Source organism: Bradysia coprophila (assembly GCF_014529535.1).
Source record: "Bradysia coprophila strain Holo2 chromosome X unlocalized genomic scaffold, BU_Bcop_v1 contig_128, whole genome shotgun sequence".
NCBI classification, from domain to species: Eukaryota; Metazoa; Arthropoda; class Insecta; order Diptera; family Sciaridae; genus Bradysia; species Bradysia coprophila.
In genome coordinates this window covers 1,292,267-1,306,658 of record NW_023503295.1, presented here as the reverse complement: position 1 = coordinate 1,306,658, position 14,392 = coordinate 1,292,267, and the positions used below count along the sequence as shown (strand labels likewise).

At 36.3% G+C, this 14,392-nt stretch overlaps 1 non-coding gene across 1 annotated transcript; it reads left to right on the top strand.

Annotated features, from left to right (window-relative positions):
• Positions 1-688: 688 nt before the first annotated feature.
• On the top strand, positions 689-810 carry LOC119067834. Its single transcript, XR_005086052.1, has one exon. It is a non-coding gene; the product is annotated as a U5 spliceosomal RNA (small nuclear RNA).
• Positions 811-14,392: the final 13,582 nt, after the last annotated feature.

Genomic DNA, 14,392 nt, shown 5'->3' with positions numbered 1-14,392 from the left:
TCGAATACATTGGATTCGGATAGTAACTTCGATCATCATTGATCTTTATATCCTAGTCATATGTGTAGGCACAAGATAAACTGTACAATAACTCGTTCAGTATATAAATTTCCTTGTTGCCGAGACGCTGTAATGCTGAAGACAACCCTCTTGACTGGTTTTCAACCGCAAAATTTCCAATTTAAAATCAATTTTGTTTTGTTCACGTCCATATTACAACAATTTAAGAAGATTTATGGATATGTTATATGTGTGGCGTATGAGTGTCTTTGCAACAATGATGTGGGTGCCGATGAGAAAATGGCAGAACTTGGTGAACTGTATACCGAACCCCCGTCCCTATGAAATACCACACGTATACAGTTAAATTCATCGTTTGAACGATATTATCTTATCGCAGTTTATTATCTTAGATGTTGCGCTGGCTGTGGTAATAATCCCCTCAAACAAACTCGGGAATATTGTATAACATTCGGGGATAGATCGATGCAAGAGACGTAAATATTTGAAAAATAATTTCTCAAAATATTTTGATTCAATCTGCATATATTTTGTGTAATATTCTCTATTTTTTGCGCACTCTTTTATTCACCAAAAAAGAAATAATCAATCGGAAAGGAATAGTTGCTGCTGTCGACTGTTACGGGACCCATAAGGGCAGTATGATTCGGATGATACGAATAGGTGAACTCTTGCTTCTCTTCAGATATCGAATAAATCTTTCACCTTTTACTAAAGATTTCCGTGGAGAAGAGCGCTCTAATGATCATGAACTCAATTTTTGGGATCGGCATTGTATTGTGTGTAGATTGGGAATGGAATGAAATGGAGCGGTAACTGAGAGTCATTCGATTTTTTACCAAGTTCAGCCTTTAGTCGACCACATTTTACTTTCGTCTCGTGAGCACTTCCCTCTCTATTGTTAACAAAACGTTTTCACGCTAAAACTCCAACCAGCCGAAGCAACAGTCACACGATATTTATAACCGCTTTCATTCCAGCCAGCGAGAAAAATAAATAAATACCAAGGAATGAAGAGAATGTAAATAACAAGAACATCAACGAAACAGCGTAACATAAGATTCATTTCAAATAATCGCCCTCCCGAAAACGAATTTTTCTCCAAGAAAAATCATTTTCCATCCCTGAACAAATATTATTATTTGTTTTTCGACAAAACTCTTGGTTTTAAAATTTTTATATATATGCGAAGGAAAATGCTTGAGTCGTCGGCTGCAATTTCAGCAAATATTTTCTTATAATAAATCGATCTTCGTTGCATTAAATTTTTTATTTGCTGGAGATATGTCTGAGAAAATTGTCTTTGCAGTCAATATTTACAATAAATCTTTTCATAGATGCGGTGCATTATATGCACTGCATTACAGTTGGTGTATGGCATTTTGTATGTAAATTCTTTCTTTCATAAAATTTACTTTTTTTTTCGTTCGTTCGTTTGTTCGTTTACCCAGAGCCAACTAACGAATATCACATTTAATGCAATTTAATTCCATTGTACGTAGTGCTATATAATAGCCATTATTTAGCGTTCATTGCATTTAAACTACATACAATTTGGGTTGGTTCGTTTCGCAAAATATAACTGCTCCAATAAACTAAGCTTTTGATGTTATTATTATTGTATTAATTATTCCATTTATTCAATTGTTACACTCTCCAGTCTATATAATATAGAGAGATTCGATTTTAAGAGCTTTATTCGAACCATACTATCAATTCGGTTATGATGTGAAGGTGATGATGGTGGGGTGGTGGGTGTGAAACCTATAAATACACCCTATTAATGCGAGTAATAATAGTAATTCGGTTTTGTTGTGGCATGAAAATAAATTTAAATCACGTTCAAGATCACGTTACACGTTTCACACTTTCCAGTTTACAGTCGGTCCGCAGACAGACAGCATTTTGTGAAGTAATTCGTTGGTATATGGCCAACATTGTTTCAGTTCACATTTAACTCCACTTCGATTTACTGGAGGACAATAAAGTTTAATGTCAAAGCGAAAATTATTTTAGTGCTTGGAAAACATTTATGGGTAATTATGAGTTGGTTGCGATGTCTTGGCGGTATTTGAAGTTATTCGATCCATCACACTGCGCTAAAAATTGGTTAACAATTCTACCGTACAACGCATAAAAACCTTAGAGAGGCGAATTTCTGAGATAAAATATCATGCCCGTTAGTAAGCGGGCGTGACGCAAGTCCACTACCAAAAATGTTTTACAAAAAAATTTTTGAGGACGGCGGAGCATATTAACAGCAACTTTTTGACTTCTTCTCCTTGGCTCCAATGACCCCCAAACTAAAATATCTGGAATCTAGGAATCCATACGAGTTCAACGAGCTATCACACGTTACTGCAGCTTCAAAATTAACCGAGATATTGAACTTCGAAATATTGATGTTTGTATGAAAATAAGCAAAATTTTGTATTTTCAGATAACTCAAATTGCCTTCGTTAGTTACTTAGGTAGTTAGTTCCTATGAAAAAGGACAATTTCGTAACTCCTAAACGTTTCTTAAGATTTAAAAAAATGGGGGTATGCAAGCGTTTTTGGTAGCTAGGACTCCCGGAAGTTTCCATACAATGCCATATAACAGCGTGTTTTGTGTGTGTGGTCAGTAGATTTTTTTTTCAGCTAGTAATTATGAATTATGATTGGTAAATGTTGGAAAAAGTGTTTTGATGGATTTGGGTTATTTTCTTCATGAGTGATGTGTTCCAAGGTTGGTTCTAAAATTTTGGGATGATAGATGATTCCTCTGGCACTTCCATCAGTTTTTTCGACGGATTAGAGTTATTTTCGATAAAAGTGAGGTGTTCCGAGGTTGGTTCCTAAATTTTGGGATGACAGATAATTCCTCTGGAACTACCTAACTTCCATCGGATTTTTTGATGGGTTTGGGTTTTTTTCGACATGAGTGAGGTGTTCCAAGGTTGGTTCCTAAATTTTGGGATGACAGATGATTTCTCTAGCACTTCCTAACTTCCATCGGATTTTTCGATGAATTTGAGTTATTTTGGACATGAGTGAGGTGTTCCAAGTTTGGTTCCTAAATTTTGGAATGAGAGATGATTCCTCTACCACTTCCTAACTTCCACAGGATTTTTTGATGGATGTGGGTTATTTCCGACATGTTTGAGGTGTTCCAAGGTTGGTTCCTAAATTTTGGGATGACAGGTGATTCCTCTGGCACTACCTAACTTCCATCGGATTTTTTGATGTATTTGGGCTATTTTCGTCATGAGTAATGTGTTCCAAGATTGGTTCCTAAATTTTGAGATGAGAGATGATTCCTCTGACACTTCCTTACTTCCATCAGTTTTTTCGATGGATCTGGGTTATTTTAGATAGAAGTGAGGTGTTTCGAGGTTGGTTCCTAAATTTTGGGATGAGAGATGATTCCTCTGGCACTTCCTAACTTGAATCGGATTTTTCAATGGACTTGAGTTATTTTCGATATAAGTGAGGTGTTCCAAGGTTGGTTCCCAAATTTTGGAATGAAAGATGATTCCTCTGGCACTTCCCAACTTCCATCGGATTTTTCGATGGATTCGAGCTGTTGTCGACATGAGATGCTTACAAAACTAGTGACCATATCTTACCTTACCCACAAACTCTGTTTCTACTTACAAAATAACTGATATCGCTGAGGATGACTCTTTTTGAGGCGAAAGTTTTACCAACAAAAAATTGACCCAAAAATTTTTAGCAAAAAATTGCGTCACAAGTGACAGATGTTGAGGAAACTAATGTTAGGAAAATAGTTAAAACAGGGAAAAATATGTCCTGAATCATCTGCCACATGTGCCACACATGTAGGGAAAAAGGTGCTGAAAAATTGATATTTTTCGTGAGATTGACATTGACCTTTCTTAATATCTTGAAAATACTTGTTATCTCAATCGAATGCTACCCTACACTACAAGTCATCTTGCCCTTAAAACCGGTGGGTAAACGTAATGAACCAAAAATCAGTTTGGATTATTTAATTTGAAATTGTAATTCTGAACCTCTAATTTTTTGTAACATGCCTTCACCTCTATCTACGACGATTGTCGAATCGTTAAAAATATGTACTCCAAAGCCCTTTGTTTCCGCACGAACTTAGTGCAAAGAACAAACAATATTTTGGATATTATTCACATCACGACGCTATTGACACATGTGCTGCATGTACGGCAGACCCGAACTAGTAAATTTGATAAATACTTGTGTGGTTTCATAATTCCCACAAGTAATATGAGTGAGTTATATAAACCGAGCCGAAGACAAGCACTAAGTCAAAAAATTACAATTTTCGCGCCCATAATAACGAATTCAATTCCACTATCTGTTTACGATATAAAGAACTACTTCCGCTATACCAAGTGCATGTAAATATATATTTTTTTTGTATATTTACTCAGCACTAACCACGCGCAATAACATTTTTACCTTTTATTTCTTTGTGAAGACGATAAAATACAATCTTTGTTAGAACATAAATCACGGATATTCACCACATTATCAGTAGCGAGAGCGGATAGAACATAATAAACCGATGAAAAAAAGTGTTTTCAATTCAAGGTGCGTACATCATAACTTTAGCTTCCCAAGAACCATTTATCACAAAAACGTAACTTTATTGGATTTATCGAATTAGCGGTTTGGGCTGCGTTCAGCACAAAAAATAAAAAAAAAAACGAACGAAAATTGTAAGAAAATTCCAGTCACGACTTTTCTATCACAAAACCCTACCCGTTATCTGTATAAATAAAACCGTGTTAGTGGATTTGATCCTATTGTTCTGTTCCCGAAATGTGCATATTCAACCCTCAACGGTTATGTTGTGTATGTTTCGTTTCGCACATATCTTGATTCATGATCAACATTGTACATACCCCAAGTACAATGGAAATAGCAACGAATATGAAAATTTGAATTAATTTCAGATCAACGTGTCACACTATGTATATATACCTACCATTTCTACGTAGATAAATTCAGAAAACTCTATTGCAAGTTGTAAAACATTTGAATGGAGATGAGTCATTTGAATTAAAACATTCGTATAATATAAACTGACAGCTCACCGCACATCAAGATACACACCCATACATACACGTACACACACTCACACATGCTACGTATCGGTCGTGTACTATGGTAAGCAGACAAAAATATATAAAACGCAAAATAGGTTCGGGATTCAGCTCGTATTATACCTGAATGAGAAAATCCCTTGGCATTCATCCAAAAACGGTTATGCAAATTCTTCGTCGTTCATATGAATATGAATTTGGAAACGAGAATATGTAAAAGAGCTTTCATTTCGATTTATTACAAAACTGTCAATAGAAATTCCACATCTTCGATCCATATACAAATAGGGGGTAGGATATGAAGAATATATTTTGTGTAGATGAAACCAGACCAGACAATGCAGCTTCAGGGTGTATAACATTCGGTTATCGAAAAAGAAAAGGTGAAAGCAATCATTTCGCTGAATAGAAAAAAGACTCACCCCCCCCGTCCCCACCAAAACTATCGAGTGGTTTATTCAATTTTCCTTTTCATATCGATGCTGATTGTCTAATTTGGTATAAGTTCATTAAAAACATTTCTGTTTGGTGGTGCATGTTAATTTTGTCGATAAGATTAGTATTAGTCGTTAAGTATGGTTTCCACTCAACAAAAATTACTCCGTGAGAGCAGTGAGAGAGCAAGCTGTCAAGTGAACAAACAAAAATTGAAAAAAATCATTTTTTTCTCTCACACGAAGTACTTTGTTGGTAAGTGGAAAGCTTTATAATATGACCGATCCACCATTTGACGAACGTTCAAACAAAAATTGTACACGTGTCATGATATGAAAAGACACGAAAGCGCGCGCCAAAAGTTATGCAAAACCATTGTTTCATAGCAAGGAAATCTGCGATGTTTATAGTACCTGCAAACATTCCAAGGCACGAAAATGATCTTTTCCTTTTGAATGGACACGTTGGCGAAGATACCTTCACTCTCTGTGAGGGATTCTTTTGAATTTCGACTGACCGAAATCGGCGCTATTTTTACCACGACTTTTTTATATATGCCTAGTTAGGCCTTGGTGCCTAGGCCCCAAAACCAGTCTCAGATATTTTTGATCTTCCTTACCTGGTTGGTTGTAAGTGGCCAAAAGTCGAAAAATGGGGTTTCGTAGTCCGGATTTAATTTCCGAAAGGTGACGAGGACACGGGCGTGTGTGGGTTCGTTGGAAAGCTGAGGTCAAGTACTCCTGGGGCAAACTCCGCCAAACTACTAAGTATGCGTATCGCTGTAAAGCTGAGGTCCTCCACATTCATAATAAGTAATAATTTAATCAAATAATTGCATAAGGGAGGTCACAGAACTCATCAAAGTTCACCGAGGTTACTTTGATTTTGGGGAATTTTCCGGAAGTCATATTTTCGTCCGATAATCAGCAAATTTTATTTAATTAATATTTGCCCCAGGAGTATTTGACCTCAGCTTTCCAACGAACCCACACACGCCCGTGTCCTCGTCACCTTACGGAAATGAAATCCGGACTACGAAACCCCATTTTTCGACTTTTGGCCACTTACAACCAACCAGGTATGGAAGATCAAAAATATCTGAGACTGGTTTTGGGGCCTAGGCACCAAGGCCTAACTAGGCATATGTAAAAAAGTCCCGGAAAAAATAGTGCCGATTTCGGCCAGTCGAAATTCAAAAGAATCCCTCTATGTGTTTTGTTTAGTTTTTTACATACGAAGGTTGTTCCATACGATGTAAATATCTTACTACTACTCACAATTTGCCGGAAAGAAAAAATCGTTCCAGGTCCCAAGACAACTTTAACGCCCAGAATATTAGAAATGGACATGAATTTTTAGTATTTGATTTATTTGATTCCGTTTCGTTTTAAAACAGGAAATTAAATCGAGGAGTTACTCTCTTGCATTGCCCACAAATATCAAAATAAGTGTTGCGTTGTCAATGCCATATCGAGGAAAATATTTCAATTAAACTGAAATGTCCTTAGGTATTAAGAAAAGAGTTCAGTAGTTGCAAAACGGGGAAATGACACCAACGGTCGAAGGGAGGATATGAAGATATGAAATGAATTTGAAATAAATTACCTCAGTTGAGGTTCGATTTGGATCGTTAGAAAATGTTTTTTTTTTGCTAAATGTAATGTGTGAAGTAATAGATCAGATTTAAATGCAATTACGTGATACACTAGCCGTTTGTGAGAGAATAAAAAAATGATTAAATTGTTGGCTGGTTGGTTGGTTGGGAACAATTTTAGCGCGAAGCATGACTTCATGGAGAGGGATTTTTTTTTGAAAAACAGCTTACCGAAATCGGACGCATTTTCCAGTGGACTTTTTTGTATGTGCCTAGAAAGGTATTCGACCATAGAAGCCAAAACCACTTTCAAAATTTTTTTTCGAAGTTTGTGTGGCTGGTGAAACGTGATCAAAGACCGAAAACATGCACTTTTCTTACAAAAATTGCTTCAGTTACACGAGCCGTACAGGGTCGTGTGGGGTGTCATTAGAAAGGTAATCACATGTACTATTGAGCAGTATGGGACTTATTGGTTTTAAAATTCATCTCCACTGAAATATATGCAGTTAAAGTTTTCAACCGAAGACTTACGCTGTTCTTACTGAAATTTCTCTAGGTACACAAAACGTACATGGTCGTCTGGGGTATTATTTGAAAGGTAATTTACTGTGCTTTTTGGACAAATAGGGTCTTATGAAGTTTGGATGCATCTAGTGATGAAATATGTGCACCTAAGCATTTCAACTTCTATATCATCGTAGATGCATTCAAACCACATAAGATCCTATTTGGCCCAAAATCGCATTAAATGACCTCGAGAATTTTCAGTAAGAACAGTAAGTCTTCGGTTGAAAACTTCAACTGCACATATTTCAGTGTGGATGAATTCTAAAACCAATAAGTCCCTATTCGGCTCAATAGTACATGTGATTACCTTTCTAATGACACCCCTCACGACCCTGTACGGCTCGTGTAACTGGAGAATTTTTTGTAAGAAAAGTGCGAGTCTTCGGTTTTTGATCACCTTTCACCAGCCACACAAACTTCGAAGAATTTTTTTGAAATTGTATTTGGCTTCTAGCGTCGAACACCTTTCTAGGCACATATAAAAAAGTCGACTTTCAAAAGAATCCCTCGGATGAAACAATTAGGAATGGCTAAATTGCCAGTGCCTGTAAGCAATGGGGGTAATATGAATTTTAGCTAATATGGACTGGACATGGATAAGTGACTGTGACTATGACCTGTAGCTCTCTCGTCAAGGACAAGATATTGACACAAGGATGAAAGTAAGTGAAGACTGAACGAATCGCGGCAGTTTATGGTAATTGAACAAATCCTGGTGATAAGATTCAGAGTGGAGATCCGAGCGATTTCTTATTAACCTGATAACGCATCGGCCTTAGGGAATGCAATCCCGGTACCAATCCCGGTACCAGTACCGGAAAATTTCAATCCCGAATCCCGGTATTGATCAAAAAATCCCGAGATTAGTACCGAAATTTAAAATTCAGTTCTTTTTAACAAAATTTTGATATCGATCAACTTGTATGATTCAAACTCCTATAGCAATACAAGATAAACATTAAAATATAGGATTACTTGACTTTTTTCTCTCATGTCGTATTATTTGCAACCACATTTTTAAAACTACGATGGCTAGCTAAAATTTGTCAATAAGGGTTTACATACAATCTTTATTATAGTAGTTGAGTTTGTTTGAGAATGAGGGCAACTAAACCGCAGCCTCCTTTTATAGTTCTCCTCGGTTTGAGAAACTGAGGACAGCACAGTGCAGTGGATTACTTTGAGGATTTTGTGCTCAAACTAATCATAGTTAACCTCGCAAAAGCGGAATATTATTTAAATATCTATGTTTTCTGAAAAAATATTTTAAAAACTGTCCCTCTTTGCGAAGTTGGCCGTGTTTAGTTTGCACACAAATTTTGGTATGCTATCGTACTGCCGGTGGTCAACTGAAAAGATCTATAAAAAGCACATGAGTGTCTGCTGCTCATCAAACCAACGAACGTTGAATCTGAACATGCATTTTCGCGCCTGAGGATCATAATTCGATGGTTTTCGACACGCACTTTAGAGTCAAAAAGTGCTATTTTTCTGGACTGATATTTGCGGCCGGGAAAGTAACTTTTCCGGCCTCCGCATTACATTTGCAGCCGGAAAAGTAGTTTTTCCGGCCTCTGATATGATTTGATATGATTCTTACTGTTTTTGAGTTTCATCTCATTATGATCCTCAGGCACAAAAATCGTCGTTCGTGACTCGTGATGAAAGCTGAATGTTTCGGTACACGTCGTAAGCTTACGACTAGTCGTGAAAAATTCAACTTTTCATCACTCGTGACGAAATGTGCTATTTCGGCTTGTTGTTACTTGCGTCGGAAAATATATTGTCTTCTGTCACTTCTCACGATTTATATTTTCATAGGCAGCGTGCTTAAAAATTTTAATTTCCTAACAAATCAATTAATTTTTAAATGACAAAGATCAAAAATTTGCGATTGCGACGACAACAAGTCCCAAAACCTATACGTTCAAGATTGAACGATGACACGTTGAGTGCATTGCGCGTTCTAAGATCATTTTTCCAAAGAGAAAATTGAAATTTTCAATGTGACATCTACCCTGTTACAATAATAAATTATAGTTATTACCCGGCATTCACACAGCGACGTAAATATCGAATTGATTTTGCCCTAGTGTCAAATTTGATATTCAGAACAAAAGAATTTCGATACGTATGTCACTGTGTGTAAGCACTGTACCATTAACAAACTTAAAAAAATGAGAATAAAATGAAAATAATTTCTTTTACTGATATCTAATCCATATCTTTTCAGTACCGGAAATCCCGGTACTGGTACCGGTACTGAGTTTCTCAATCCCGAATCCCGGGATTCCAAAAACGGTCCGGGATTGCATTCCCTAATCGGCCTTAAATCTAACTCTAACTCTGATTTCATGATTTGAAAAGAATCAACTTGATTTCGCGAGTAAAACTGGGCAAAACATGAAATTATATTCCCGACTTTGTTTTCCTCCCATTATGGTGCTAACCACTGATGCATTAACAAATAAGTAAATCATTTTTTTTTATCCCAGACGACCCTCGCTTAACTGATATTTTTCTTTCCTTTCCTTTTCTTTCCTCCACTGCATCGGTGAAGTGTTATTTTTTCCTTTCATCGACGCTTCTTTATTGCTACACTCAGTTCAAAGTAATTGGAGATTTAAATTAATGTGGTTGCAAGAGTTACAGTGGCTGTATCGCCGTTCGCAATCACTGTATTTATATAATTTAATTTGTTCGTCAATGGACGCATTTGCTTGATTAATATTACGTAAACCATGTTCTACGTTTACATTGCATTGGCATTGAATTACACATTTACGAAACACGTCGATAAACTGCAGTACGAGAAATGGAGACATTGCCATTAACAGTAGTTGATTTGATGAAACAGAACCGATCGAAGAACTCACTCAATTTTCTCCTTTGCCATTCCAGGTGTTGATCGTTCTGTTCTTGTCGATGTCATAAGCAGTTCATGACTGATAAAATTGGAAATAAATCTTAATTTTGTTTGAAAGTTATTCTGCAAAGATTTTTAGATTTAAGATAAAGGTTTTCTCGTTTCTCAAGAGGTAGAAACAGGGCCTATTTTGAAAAATTTTGATTTCCGGTAAAGAAAGTCAGCTTGACCACACGTGCCGTATGTTGCTTCATGGGACGGAATGAAAGACTTTCATTTCGCTTATGATTCGCTAGACTTGTACAATAGGATATGACTAGCCCCTTGTGGTTAGTTGTTTCTTTATCATTGTCAGCATGACCTGATGAGATGCTGCCAGAAATAATTCTTAAAGGCTTTTGAGAAGCATTTTTGCTTGAAATTCAGAGTTTTTTTTCTCCAAATTATTTTGAATTTTCGGAATTACAATTCTCAAAAAAAGCCCTGGGTGGAAAGCATAGGTCGCACAATTGGAATTTTAGGTGGATTATATTCTACCTTGACTAGTAGATATATTGCAGATAATTTGATGAGAAAGGATTTGGGTAATCCCTCCCTTATGATCTTATGAAGTATCTGTCATCTGCAATGGCCAATGACAACAAAGTAAATAATAAACTGTGACTGGGCCGTTTGTAACAAAATGTTAACAGACTGAAGTAGAAGATTTCGAATCAATATGCGTCCAAAGGTCCTACGTATTTTTCTTGCAGGCAAGCATAAATGTCATTTGCAAAATAATTTTTTTATATAACCGAAACGATTTAACGATTTATTTTGTTCACAGACTTTGCGATTGTCGTATTAGGTTTCCACGAAAATAACGATTCTACCGTTATATAATATCAGCGATAACACAGAAGAGCATATTTATCCTAATAGCAACTTGACGGTAACCTGAGATGTTTGTCGTCTCTCGTCTCCAATACTCCAATTGACGGTAGGTACGACGAGACGTATCGAATTGAGTAAAATATTAGAAGATGTGATGCGATTAAGGCCATTATATCGTTACCCGTTAAGGGAATAGCATTTAACTGGTAAAATCATACTTTTGGGCATAGGGTTACGGTGGAGCTGATGAAAGATTTCTTGTTATTTATTTTCCTCCGTTCGGATGGTGTGGAAAACGTTTGAGATTACTCTCATATCCACCATCACGAGACATAATATTATTAATGTGTGAGTATGGCATACGTATGTTGCGTATATTTACATAGTATTATACAATCTAAAATATTATGTTAATTACTTATCGAAAAGTTTTGGCCTTACACATATATAGACATATTATTGGAAGGATTTGTAACCATGACAAGGGTTGAAATAATTAATTAGTGTGATTTATTGTGCGATCATACATGGGTTGTAGGTGTAGTAGGTAGGCGATATGGCTTTCGTGCTTTAAAATTAGTAATAAATTAAGTCAATTTCACGAAACTACATTATAATACGAAATGAAATGTATCTCAGTCTACGCACACCATTTGGCCATTTCAATTTGGTGGAGATATTCATTCAAAATTTATAGCTTTGCGCATCGTTTTCTTGTTTTTTAACGGTTAAGAGTTAGAATTGAAATGTGTAAGCTTGTTTCGCTTAGCTTTTTTTCAAAAAATCTACTTTTTCAGATTGCTGGCGATTTCTCGCTTCGATAATGAACATTCGATGTTTGATAGTTTTGTAGTCTGGGATCGAAATTCGACACTGTCTTCCACCCTTCAAATAGATTTATTTTCTGTCTTATTTAACTCGGACTTTAAGCGGTCTGACGACCATTTTTTTCGGTTATATTTTGATTTTGGTGTTGAGTGATCTTGGTTGACCCATAATCTTGTAATGTAATTGGATACTGTATTGATTACCGATGAAAATTCACATCTATTAATAAAAATCCTTCAGGAAAAAAAAATCATTTCTTTACGATTTAATGTACGTGAAAGGAATTACATGAATTTTTCCAAAAGGTGTCCAAAATCGTTTTCTCGCGATTAGTCGAGTAAAATCATTTTGGGAAAAAAAACCTTTTTAAGCTAGACTTGTAGGCCTTGAAGAGACGCACATTTTGAGTATACACACCACCTGGTCCATGTTGACCTGTTGGTGATATCAATCATTTTAGGTGAAAAAATAGGTGATTTTCTTAAGTCCCTGACCGGCTGCAGTGACATATATCCGAGACATAGTATGTATGGTGAGAGAGCCTAGCCTCTGTAGTACCATAACATGTAAAAACATCCTTAAAACTTTTTTATGAATGAAAGAGAAAAAAGTGTCCGATTGCTGTAACATGTGCGGTGAATGATTGCGCACTGGTAAAAAATGTTGTCAACATACGTCCAGTACGTATGAAATGGCTGGCAGACAGCTTCATTTCTGCCTTACTTCGAATATGCATATTCCATTGTCTGACATGTATATACTGCTCGTGACTATTCGTGGCACTCGTATGTTTATACGTCGAAAATGTACGATTTACATGTCAGACGTTGGAATATACATATCCAACTGAAATGCCATTCCAGCCAATTTTTTAGCCCCGTACGAAGTACGAAGGGGCTTATAGGATTACGATGCCGTGTGTAATTGATGGAATTCGAAGCAGACGGTAAGGGCAAAGTGTTTGCCTATGTTCATAGATGACGAATCCGCAATAAAAATTTGGGCCGTCTGTCCGTCACGTCGATATCTTGAGTAAATCAAATCCGATTTCAAAATTTTTTTTTTCCCTGAAAGATAGTCAAAATAGTGAGGCTAAGTTCGAAGATGGACATATTCGGGTCGGCCCTTCGTGAGTTAGGGCCACCTAAGTGATTTAAGGTCTTTTGGTGATATTTATGGCAAAATAAACGATGGAAATGTAAATGACACGGCAAATGATAGGTATTGTCAATACCAATCCAGGAAAAAAAAGTTTTTTTAAATCGGGTGAGTGGACCGTGAGTTAGGGCCTTAGAAGTGAAAAGCTACTAGGGCCCTATGTGTATTTTACATAGAACTCAAGTAAATTTCATTCGTTTTTCGTAATTTTTGTGTCGTTTGGAAGGTAATCGAACACCGAATAGAATGTTGTTGAAAAAAAAATTAAATTTGGGTCCTTGGACTTAGGCCGCTACTAGGGCCCTATGTGTATTTTACATTGAATTCGAGCAAATTTCATCTGTTTTTCGTAATTTTTGTTTCATTTGAAAGATAATCGAACACCGAATAGAATGTTGTTGAAAAAAAAATTAAATTTGGGTCCTTGGACTAAGGCCGCTACTAGGGCCCTATGTGTATTTTACATATAACTCGAGCAAATTTCATCCGTTTTTCGTAATTTTTGTTTCATTTGGAAGGTAATCAAAGGCCGAATAGAATGTTGTTGAAAAAAAATTAAATTTGGGTCCTCGGACTAAGGCCGCTACTAGGGCCCTATGTGTATTTTACATATAACTCGAGCAAATTTCATCCGTTTTTCGTAATTTTTGTGTCATTTGGAAGGTAATCAAAGGCCGAATAGAATGTTGTTGAAAAAAAAATAAATTTGGGTCCTCGGACTAAGGCCGCTACTAGGGCCCTATGTGTATTTACATATAACTCGAGCAAATTTCATCCGTTTTTCGTAATTTTTGTTTCATTTGAAAGATAATCGAACACCGAATAGAATGTTGTTGAAAAAAAATTAAATTTGGGTCCTTGGACTAAGGCCGCTACTAGGGCCCTATGTGTATTTTACATATAACTCGAGCAAATTTCATCCGTTTTTCGTAATTTTTGTTCATTTGAAAGATAATCGAA